The sequence below is a fragment of the Ambystoma mexicanum genome, chromosome 5q (assembly GCF_040938575.1).
Source record: "Ambystoma mexicanum isolate Mex_15411 chromosome 5q, UKY_AmexF1_1, whole genome shotgun sequence".
NCBI classification, from domain to species: Eukaryota; Metazoa; Chordata; class Amphibia; order Caudata; family Ambystomatidae; genus Ambystoma; species Ambystoma mexicanum.
Window position 1 is genome coordinate 822,903,512 of NC_090933.1, and position 11,380 is coordinate 822,914,891.

Genomic DNA, 11,380 nt, shown 5'->3' on the forward strand with positions numbered 1-11,380 from the left:
GCTACCACAGAAAAGCTAGCAAGGGAGGCTTGCGAGTCAAGCTAGATCAAAGAAAAAATAATAAAATAAATGCCGTAGGAAAGGCAATGTTGACAGGTAAAGAAAAAAGTTGGGAATGCAGCTATCAGTGGGCATGCCATGGGCAAATAATTAAGCGCCAGATGGATTAAGGAAGGGATGGGTGTATGCAAAAAGGCAAAGGGAACAGATTTTGGAGGAAAAGGTGGCTTGTAGGCCAAGGAAGAGGAGGCTTTTCAGAATAGCCTGCATGTTGAGCATGTGGAGTGACAGGGCATATAGATCGAATGTGTCTGAGCCAAGGGTATGTTCAGAATGGACAATTCTCAAGAGGGCGGACAGCTCATCCTCTAGCAAATAGCCCATGAAGTACAGATGGGTTCGCCCAAGTTCAGACGGTGCATCAGACATAAGCACAACAAACACAGCAGGCTTTGAAATCAGCAGCCTGCGCCAATGCAGATACGAAAGACTACACATTGTACACACATATGAAAGCCAGGAAGATGCAGGATGGACAGATCTAAACATAGGTGGCTTGTTCTGCCTCATGCATAGACCCTTGTCTGTGGACAGGCCGATTTAAAACAGAGACTAGAAAGGTGAGAGCCACTCCAGTTGGTGACAAAGATATGGCAGACCAAGAAGGGGAAACCTTTCAAGGGAAGCAGGGTTTTGGTGTATGTGAACCCGAAGGGAGAGGTGTTCTCAGACAGACAAAGAAGTGGGACGGTCGTACTTGCTCCTACCTAAACCAAGGACACCAGAGTTTCTGGTGTGGCCAGATAACCCTTAAATGCGACCTGTTAGTAGGAGTGGGGACAGCACACCCCCTAGTACATAGCTCACAAGTCAAGGAAGGGTTTTGTGCACAGGATCAGACATTATATCAGATATGAGCACTGAGAAGTGCAATAGGCACAGCAACAAGGAAAAGTGCACAATGGATTTACTGCAAAGGGCAATAGTAGTGAGCCCCATGTAGATTCAGAAAATATGTAAAAACAAGATAAATATTGACACACATTTTAGAAGTTATCATTATGAAAGGAAGGAATCATTTTATAGAAACAGGTATATGCGTGCACCCACAGTAGGGCATCTCACAAGTCAACTTGATATATTCAGAATTATTAGTGACACTAGGCCCTAAAAGGTGTCAAGAATCAATATGGCAGGGGAGAAGAAAAATCTTTGTTTTATTAAAGGATACTGGAATTGCATGTTTATCCGATGAAGGCAAAAAGGTATTGAATTATTATCAGAAAATTGAGGGTTCTGTTGAAACTATAATAGGGTTGTTTTTGTTGATGAGTTATCATTCTCTGAAGGAGAGTGTGTTATGGCAAATCTTTGTTATATTAGTGGCAGGCACTTATCAAAGATTTAAGAAGAGAGTAGATGCCAAGGTTTAACATGATGATTTGTCATGAGGATCAAGGTATAGTGTGTTCCATTTTTTGGAATACAGTATGTGAATATGGATACATATTACATATTATAGTAGTATGCAAAGGGCAAGAGGCCCTTTGAGATGTTTCTGATGAAACCAGAAGGTTTTTGGTATTATAAAATGAGCAGGGTGCTACACATGCTTATGTGGCCTACTGGAAAAAAGTGGTGAGAATGTTTGATGAATTTACATTTAGACCACAGATATTTATGAACAAAGAGGGGAGACATGTGTTAGGGAGAATTTTCCACTTACCTAATTTCACTTACCTACTGAGTCCCTCAGCAGTTTTGCTGGATTTCTAGGATTTATGTTTTCATCTGGTAAGAGTGTGAGCCTTTTTTTCCACTCTTACATGTGTTTTGCTGTGTGTGTTTAACATTTTTGTTTTCATAGACTGTGGAGCCTCACCTATTCCATAGGCATCATCTTTTTACTATGTGTCACACAGCACCTTTAGTGCATTGACACAGGGTTGTCTTTTTAGAATTCCCAACTCAGACTCTATTTTCTGGGACTGCTACTGTCTACCAGAACATGTAAAGTTGCCATTGACTTTATTAGTCTTTTTAAATTCACAGACCCAGTGCAAACTATCTTATATAGAGTTCTGGAAAGGGTTAATAGTTATCCCTTTTTGTCTTTTTCTCGTGGAACATTATTTCGTTCCCCTTTCTTTAAGATTTGACTGGTGGCAGTGGTATGTTCCTTATTTTTCCTACCGCGGTCTATTTAAATAGCTTTGGTACTGTTTTAGGCTAAGCCATTTACTTTTATTTGGATCCGGCTGGGTTTATTCCCCATTTCTTTTTGCAAAGGTCTTTCTTGTGTTTTACTCTGTGCGCCAAACCAGGTTTGGTTCCTTTGTTCGCCGTCCTTTGGCAGGCTTCTGCACAGAAGCCCTCCTTAGGCACCTGAATGTCTGAGGGGGACAGGATGTGAGGGAAGGATTTGAGACTCCCTGAAAAGAGTCACCTTGGAGATCCATGTCACACTCTGTGTGATTGGCTGTGGTGACTGGCCTGCCGGGACAGACACCCTACTCTGTGATTGACAGCCAGGCTGTGTGAACGGGGGAAAACTGCATAAAAAGCAGGTATCTGGGACTGAGAAGGCAGTGTGGCCACTGGATCGAGAGAACCGAAGAGAAGCTGACAGAAAAGGACCTCCCGGTGAATCCCTGTTGCGGGACTGAATCTCCAAACTTCGATAACAGGGAGGATCTGCAAGGAATCTTCTCCCCTTGACCTGGTGGCAACAACCAGTTTGCCAAACTGCAAGCCAGGCCTCCCTCCTCTGGTCGAATTTGCTGTGCACAGCTACAGTGAACCGGATAGCCAGGAGGACTGGACCCTGCTTGGATTTTAAGGAGTGCACCTTTTATTCGTTGCTTTGCTCTGCTGCTGGTTTCTTCCCTGTGCAGTGCAGGACCCTCCAGTCTTCCTACTTCGTGTCAGTCCGACAGTCGCTTCAGGAAATGTGAGCCTGCAGGACCTGCCAGGAACTTCTGCCTCGGCTACAGAGCCTTCTTCTCCATTTAAGGTACTGTTCAAATCCAATCGTTCATTCTGTCCGACTGCGGTAAAAGTGCTTGAAATCCTTTGCCAATCCGAGAAGATTTAACCGCAAACTACTCTGAACTGATCCTCTTCAAAGACTTTGTCCATTGACTTTGTCCCTGGCCTCTTGATTTGATTCCCTCACTGTAGTTACTTTTTCTAGATTGCCCTGCTTACTTACATGTTGGTGCTGCTCAACTTTTGTCTAACTTTGTCTTCCCCTCCCTTTTAAATTGCTGAAATGCCATTTTGCTCACACTTCATTTTGAGCTTAACTTGTCCAGAATCTATTGGGTGTGGTGTAGTGTATTAAGATTGTGATTTTTCAACTGCTTGATAATAGTGAAATGTTTTATAACTGATGTCTGAATAAATGTATATTCTTTTATTCAGAAACTTTGAGTCAGTGTTTGTTTGAACCATAGTAATTGCTGTCCTTTGTGTAACTATTGATACTGCTCACTTTACTCTTGAGATAAGTCTGGCTGCTCAGCCATCACTACCACTTTACTGTGTAGTACAGGCTTATACCAAAGGTACATTTGTACTGTCACTTGCAGTCTTAATTGTGTGTGGTGTTCCCAAAGCGTACTGCACATGACTCTGCCTAACAACAGATGACCCCCATAAAATTCAAAAGCAGCAACTGTATAGAGAAAATGGTAATGATCAAGGGAATGGACAAAAAGGGTGGACCATGGAGGACAGCAATAGTGCTCATGAAAGGATCTAGGTTGATTGACGTCACTGATGACGACATATCTAGATAAGGCTTAACAAGGAGGAAGTGGTGTTTCTTTAGGAACATCACACATTAAAAAAGAGGAAAGAAAGAAATGTCATTGCAGAGAGAGCCAAATGTTTGGTGGACTACAGGCCTTTTGGCATGGGTCCTGAAAAATGAGTTAGGAGAAGATGAAAAATAAATAATTAACTTTAAACAGTATAGGATTAAGAAGCTCAGTTTAAAAAATTGTCCTCAATTAGGTGAAATAAATAAATAAAAAATGAATGAATGAAAAAATGAATGAATAAATGATTGAATGAATGAATGATTGGATATTAAAACAGTAAAAAAGTATAAATAATTCAAAAATTCAAATTTGAAAAAAACAAATAGCACAAATTAAGGTTGCTGGCCATAATTGAAAAACTTAGTGTATTATGAGTATAAAAAGCTAACTGGAATGATGAAGGGCCACAGGAGTATGATGGGCCAATGTCATTTTGATGTCATTGGCCCATCATTGGGAAAACCCTCTAGTAGAACTGTACAAAAGAACATACAAGGGTAAGTCCATTAATGTTATTAGAATGTATTTAATGGTGTTGGTTTATATTTTCTAGACAAAGATTTTTGGTTCACACCGCAGTGTGAGGACACATTGTGTATCCTTATTAAAAGTAAGAAGACCCAGGTGAGTACAAAAAGAAAAAAGGCGGTGTGCGAAGCAGCGTGTCTGGTGTGTGTCTAGAGAACAGACCGCTGCTCACGCACGCTTCATTTCCTGCTTCTCCCAGCGACCAAACAGAGAACTGAGAACTGAAAGCAGTCCTCTTTCTATTTCCTTATTCTTCAAGACTGCCTACATATACACCGCGCAGGCGCGGAGCGCGGCGCGGTGTGCGAAGCAGTGTGTCTGGTGTCCGGTGTCCGGTGCCCGGGGACTGGGGACTGGCCACTGAACTTCACCTCCAGACACACTGCCCACCAGGAATCTCGACATCGATCGAACATGCCGCCTGTTTCCCCTGTGGAAGATGACATCAGCCGCCGGCTCCGAAGTAGCAAACTACCTCAAGACTTGGGAGAACAACAAGACCTGCAAGATCTGAAGGAGGCACCCAGGCGAAAAGCAAGTAAAGCCCCTGTTCCCCCTCCCCCACAGTCAGCACCGGGCATAAACATTCGGACCCTGCTCCCCTCCCAGTCTCACCTGACTTCATCTCCCTCGAGACCTCCCCTCGAAGGCACGACTCAACACGAAAGGCTGTTTCACGAAACCAAGACCGACGGAATGGCTACCTCTTCCTCTTGTGGCCGAGCAGATGACCTGGAAACGGAAACGGAATTGCAATCAACCCACTCGACAAGTTTGCTTGCAACAGAAGCCCAGAGGCCGTCCAACTACCAAACGGGTACTGTGCTCGGCCGTTTCACCGCTAATGCGAGCGACACCCAGCCAGAATCTGCCGAAGGGTGGACTCGGCAGGTGTCTCAACGACCGGGTGCTTTACCCTTGACGGCCGTTCTTGATGGGGGCACGCCAAAGCATCTCTTCTCTCCAGGAGTGCGCTTCCACGCAATAAAGCGTGACACTCGCGTTGGCGAGTCAAAGATGCCTCAAATGGACCAGGCCTCCAAAGAAATAGACCATTCAGCTCAAATCCATTGCGACAGATCCACAGTCCAGAATCCACCTAAGCGCTCAAAGTATGCCAAACTTGAAGCCACACCCCGTAAGAATACCAGGAACGAGTCCTGGACCACGGACTCTGGCGGCGAGACCTCACCTCTAATTAGATGTTCACCCGACGACTCAGTCTTTGAAGTGTCACCAAGGGAAAAACAGCGCCCCGGTGCACAGTCAGCCGACCATGCCGACCCGCATACGAAACCAACATCAAGTTCCACGGAAGTCGCAGCCTTGCCCTCCCTTAAGGGTGACACAGCACAACCACCAAAGACTAACTTGGGAACCAGCCCTTCCGCTACTTCCAGGGATGTACTGGTGCCGCCAATATCAGATTCGCCTCAGGCGGATAAAACCTTGTCACTAAAGGAGAGTGTCAAAAGTAAAACCAAGCCCAGGAAAGTCTGGACAAAAAAACCCCGTAAAATACAGCCTAAAACTCAGAGAGGCATTAAAGGGCTGTCGGTCCCGCTGCTTTCCTCGTCCTTGAAAGAATACTTCATTAAGCAGCATAAAAGAAAACTTGATCAGGACCCCGAACTCTCAGACGCCGAAATCTTGGAAGCGATTAGAGAATCCTCGCCAAGAACGAAAGCTCCAAAGTCAATCTCCTCAGCCCACGATTCTCTCCCATGCCAGCCTTCTGTTACCGCCCATGGACCAAAGAGAAGTTGAAGTTCAAGCCTTGCACAGTATAAACAAGTCAGGGGTCACGGAAGGGCCACAAAGTGAGGAGAACCCCCCCCGCATACCGACAGGGTCAGCAAACGAGACAATAAACAACATTTCATCGTCTGATGACACTAACATCACGGCGCATAAAGGGAACAGGGCCAGTTCAGGACCCAGAAAAACACACCCTGCAGATTACTACGTTTGGACTCGCCCTCACATTCAATGCCAATCCAGCAGACTTCTAGGAGAATCCCAACACTCTCAACAAGAAGGTCACCCTCCTGCTGAGAGAAGGCCCAGTGACAGATGGGCCCAACACCAATCTGAAAGAGGCCAAATCACTTCACCCAAAACAAGGAGACAGAGTGAAATCCCTAGCTCGTCAGACAAAGGATCTCCATCAAAGAAAAAAACGGACTTGCTCTCAATCATGTCAGCTCTCACGATTGCACTTAACCCATTCGCCAATTTGTACGAATCTATGCATGAAGCACTCAAAGACAACACCACAATGATAAGCACCTTGAAGGACAAACTCACCTTCATGGAGGGATTAATAAGCGCCGTCGACCAAAATTCAAATAGGTCTGAAGCAATCCTGGAAGAAAAACTGGAAAAAAATGAAAAAAAAAAATTAAGAGTATCTTAATGTCACACGTAAAAGTAGTGACCGATCCCACCCAAGGAACTGAATCTAAATCTACACAGACCATGGCTAATGGAAAACAGCAAGACATGGCCCCTATTTTCGAAAAACGGCCCTCAAAGCTGGCCACATCTTCTTCAACTTCCAGCTCTTCTGATCAAACAAACGGTTGCGTCGCGCACTCCAAAGAAACAGATACATTAAGAATATAGATACCGTCTAAAGAACTGCAAGACCCTAGACGGGCACGTGGCCATAACCAGCCAGTGGACATTCCAGCAACCCGCACCCTGAAGCTGAGCTCTAAAACTTTACCACCCACCAAGAAAAGAGACCAAATAGCCAACTTGGAAACTATCCCCGCTGGAAACCTTTCTCAAGACCTCCTTGAAATTTCTCAACACTCAGCTACTGAAGATCTGTCACCTAGATCACCAGACATCCCAGGGGAGTCGTCCAAAAAAGCGCTCCACCCAAAGCCTAGTCAGAAACAGCCGCACGACTCTCCTGCAGAAGGCCAAAGGAAAGACGGACCCTGCCCGTACAGACCACGCTCAAATTCGCCAAGTGCAGCCCTCGAAGCTCTAATGGACCTTCAGAAAAAAGAAAATGCCCCGGCCCGGAAAGCAGCTACGGATTCCAGCTCAAGACATAGCCAAATGCAACGACAGGGCAGGTCCCGTGTCCCCTCGTACAAGGAAAGGACTAGACCACATAAGACCGAGCATAAGGACCAAATAAACTTGGACAATTCGTCAATCTACAAGGTGGAACAAATCTCCGCCAAGGACAGTTACTTAGTCCTCAACCGGAGAACAGTCCTGAAAATCTTGGCTAAAGTTGACAAACTGCGACACCTAACTTCAGATGATATAGTCCTTGTGGAACCCTACCACCGGGACCACAAAGCCAAAGCCTACCTGCATATCAAAAACAAGGCAGTAAAAGAAATTACGGCTGAAGTAGAAAGGGACCTCCGTCGCGTAGGCCTAAAATGCCAACTGATACCCAAGCCTTCATCTGTAAAGTCTCCAAGTGAAAGAGAACACAGGGTCACGAAGCACCTCCCACCCAAAAAAAACAACAATGCGGCACGCCACGACAATGATGCCGGATGGACCAGCAAGAAAAATTCTCACCCCGAAGAGCAGACAGAAAATGGAAGCTTGGCTAAAAAGAAATGGGTATCCTTCACCCACACAGAAAATGGAACGCCAAACAGCAAAGAAGTGGACTACGAAACGCGACATCGAAGGCAAGCTAACGTGTCGCCTCCGAGGAGAGACCATACCGAGTCGTCTGCGCCTAACCCATGGAAGTGGATTTCGGACACCTTTTCTCGATCGCACAAGAAATAGCAGCGACTTCCGTGTCCCATGGTGAATAACTTCAACCAGGAGAACGACATACCACAACCCAAAGTCAGCACCCTGCATGGCATCATGAAACACGCGTGGATTTCACCACTTAACCACCCCGAATGACGCAAACCTGAGCTCCTTCGACCTTATCTGCCTACAAGAAACATGGCTTCTTACCAAACCTACACTTGACGGGTACGACATAGAAGTCTCACCAGCCACTAAGGCAATCGCAGGCCGTCCCTCGGCAGACATACTGACTGCCATCCGCCTGGGCTTTTGTATCACCCCGATGGGAAAGATCGCAGAGGGCTATGTTATTCTAGCAACTCTCTTATCTTGGCATCATTACGATCACTACAACAACTGCTGGACAAACACGGAACTAGCAATAGCAAATCTATATTGGAACCCTGAGCGAACCACTTGCAAAAACTTCTGCAACTCCATAACTTCCATCATCGATGAAACTAGAGTTGACCGGGGCGTCCCCAACCTGATAATATGCTGCGACCTAGATGCCAAATGTGGGTTTGGAACCATCACCACTAAAGACACCCTGTCGCGGATGCTGCTGGACGACCGGGGCCGCACCTGGTCAAAGCTAATGAAATCAAGAAATCTACACAACACAGCAGCCCTTCAAGAAAACAAAAGTCAAATCCCCACATGGGAAAGACTAGGGGCATCAGCTAGTATTGACCACATTTACATCTCGGAGGGCTTGATTCCCTTCTTTATTGACTTCACAGTGTTAAAAACAACAAACAGTGACCACAACCTTCTCCAGATGTCATGGGTCGGAGCATCTCACAAAAGAACTTATTACCAAGCCAACATTGAATCAAAAAATCAACAAAATCGCCTCCGATTGTCTTCTGACAACGTAAGACGCTTTGCGTCAAACCTAAGACTGAAGTACGACTCTGCAAACAAAGACCCAAGTTCTGAAAGGCCGGAGTATATTTCACTTCTGGACTCCCATAAAGTAAACTTCACCGGCAAATCTCAAGGTGCATCGAACCACATTCACTCATTTAACCACATGGTGATGGAAAAACAGCAAGAGATGTGGAAACTCCAAAAATTGGCAATCAAAGAAGGTTCCAACGAATCCTGGGCATCATTCCAAACAGGACAGAAACACTACAAAGCATGGCTGAAACACTATCGCGCCTCTCTATACCAGAAGGATGCAGAAGCAATCCAAAGCACTTGGCTATCAAGAAACTCCAGAGACTTCTGGTCACTTCCAAAGAGCGCGAATGGCCTGAAAACCCCTCCAATTTCCAACTCGGTGTCAGAACAAAAATGGATTATTCACTTCTCAGAAGTATACCGGCCGCCACCAACTCCAGTGACACTGCCAACATCATACCCAACGGATACGTGGATTGATCTCTCAGACCGCCAAGAAATCTCCAGAGCTATTAAGAACTTGAAAGTATCCAGGGCCCCAGGACCCGACAGGCTGACTAATTTAGACATTAAAGAATATCCGGACACTTCGTCCAAGGCCATTAGCGATCTCTTTACCATATGCCAACAACGGAAGAAAATCCCGAGCACTTGGACCGAAGCAGTCCTGGTTCCGATTTTTAAAAAGGGGACTCAAGTTTACCGGCAAACTACAGACCAATAGTCCTTTTGGACATTATTGGCAAAATCTTCGCCTCTCTCCTGTTGTCCCACTTCAAAGATTGGGCAAGAAACTCGCCAGCATCAGATACCTTCCAGACAGGATTCTTAAAGGGCGCAGGCACGTCAATCAATCTGCTAATTCTTAACATCATTAAGGCAAAGGTAAAGAGCGGGGTGCCGAAAGTCTTCATGGCTATGATAGACCTCTCTCAAGCCTTCGACCTGGTTGGCAGATCGAAGTTATGGGCCAAATTAACATCATGGAATTGCCCAAATCGCCTTCTGGAACCTATAAAGGCCCTGCACGCTTCCACATCTATGTGGGTGCGGCTTAGTCGTCAAGGCATCCTATCAGACAAAATTCTTACTGGCCGTGGAGTGAAGCAAGGATGCCCCCTGGCGCCTGCCCTATTCATAGCTTACATCTGGGACTTTCAGGACTCAGAAAAAACAATCAGATGTTTCCCCCCTAAAGTGGGCTCTAACGAAGTATCAAGGCTGTGGTATGCTGACGACCTGGTCCTTATGGATCAGACAGCAGTAGGTCTTCAAAGACAGCTAGCCAATCTAGCCGCATGCATGGCAAAAAACAACCTTCAAATCAAAACTGCCAAAACAAAAATCCTAACCATATCTAAAACAGTAGGCAAGAAAAACTCAAGAAACGCCTGGTTCTTGGACAAAGCAAAAATCGAAGTAGTCACGGAATACAAGTACCTGGGAATAATGCTGGACAACACACTGAGAGAAAAATCACTACAAAACTTCCTCTGGACCACGGCAAGAAACTTAACATCGCAGACACGAGCAGTCGATAAAAAATTTGGAAAATTCTCCTGGGTCGCTGCATTCCAATTTTACAAAGCAAAAGTAGTCCCTGCACTAACCTATGGGATGGCGGCAAACCTAAATCTACTCACCGAGTTTTGGACCCAGATAGAGGGCTTCCTTTGGAAATCAGTCTTAGGTCTGCCCATGTCTGCCCCAACACCAGCAATTCGGCGCGACCTGGGCCTACAGTCGTTAGCCTCTGTGGTGACGCAGAGTGCAACCCAACTATACGGGAAAATTCTGACTCCAAATACCCTGCCCATTTTCGGACTCATTGTCTCTGAAATTCGAAAAGGGTCTTGCAAACCCCTAACTATCTGGGTTGAAAAAATCAAATCCAACCTTGAGGAAGTAGCATGCACTGAAGAAATTCTCATTTCCAACCCAGGACACGTCAAAACAAAACTACAACAGCAAGATTGGATAAATACTGTCGATTTAACCCACCAGTACAAGTCTCTAAAGCACTTCCCACCAACTCACAACAAGCTAAAAGTGCCCCTAAAATACTGCGAGAATTTTCCAGAAAAAAACCTAAGGAAGATCTTTCTGTGTGTTCGACTAAACTTACTGCACACTAGGGACATTCTAGCAACAAGAGCACTGGCTCCGAAGCCTGACTGTCGCCTGTGCGGTGTGCAAGATCAAGTGGAAATGGTTCGCCACCTCCTCATGAAATGTCCAGCACTAATACGTGAGAGACAAACTTTTATGACACCACTTATCAGCGATACACTAGCACTAGACGAAGAAACTTGCTGGGCCCGACTGATAGCCGGTGA